Raw genomic sequence first — 1,054 nt, 5'->3', positions numbered from 1 at the left:
AGCACTTCCCACCAATAGGCGAGCAGGGAGCGGGAAAGAGGGTGGGGCGGAGGTGACGGGCGTTCCTGATTGGGCGCGGCTCACCGAGCGGTGAGGGGTGGGGCAGGGAACGGGGAGGTGAGATGAAGGTGATGGGGGCGCGTGCGCGGAGGGAAGGGCGCGCGGGGCGGCGCGGGGCGGCGCGGGGCGGCGCGGGGCGGCGCGGGGCGGCGCGGGGCGGCGCGGGGCGGCGCGGGGCGGCGCGGGGCGGCGCGGGGCGGCGCGGGGCGGCGCGGGGCGGCGCGGGGCGGCGCGGGGCGGCGCGGGGCGGCGCGGGGCGGCAATGCAGCGTACAGCAGTGCTTGCAAGGGCAACGCAGCGCTGTGCCATTGATCCTTCTGCACAGTGGTGCAGGGCAATAGCGTGGTGCGTGTGGGGCAGTGCAGTGGGGCGCAGTATTGTGTGGAGGAATGCAGTGTATATGGGTCCGTGCAGCGCTGTGCCAAGAACACAGTACATGTAGCTCAGTGCAGCACTGTGGAGAGAAATGCAGCGTGTGCAGGGCAATGCAGCACTGTACAGTGCATGCAGTGCTAGGCACTGGGTTGCAGCGGGGGGTTGGGGTGGCCAGCACGGCACTATGCGGAGGAGCATACTGCAAAGCAGTGCTGTGTAATCCAGTTAAGTGCAGTGCAGCGCAATCCATGTAATCGCAGCAGTGTGGTGCAATCAAGTTAAGTCCATGCAGTGCAGTGGGGAGCTGTGCATCACACTGCTGAGTGAGATTCAGTGCACCCCATAGAGCTCTGGTTGCCTTGCTGCTATTAAAAGCCAGTTTCGGGTTGGGGTGCCAGGTCCCCAGCTCAGCAAGGCTCCTCATTCTCTCCCCAAGACTGAGCACCTTGACCCTGAGAGTCCTGTGCCTTGGGGAGTTTGCTGCAGGCCGTGAGTCTGAAATCCTACTGCCTAGAAGCAAAGGTCTTCCTGCGTCTTGGCTGCTGCAGCCCACCCATCCCAGCACTCAAGTCTGGGGCTGGGATTACATTTTTCACATGCAATATGGCGGTTTTCCAGC

Source organism: Phalacrocorax carbo, chromosome 5, assembly GCF_963921805.1.
Source record: "Phalacrocorax carbo chromosome 5, bPhaCar2.1, whole genome shotgun sequence".
In the NCBI taxonomy this organism is placed as follows: Eukaryota; Metazoa; Chordata; class Aves; order Suliformes; family Phalacrocoracidae; genus Phalacrocorax; species Phalacrocorax carbo.
The sequence above is the reverse complement of the archived record's forward strand: the minus strand, read 5'-3'. Positions refer to the sequence as shown.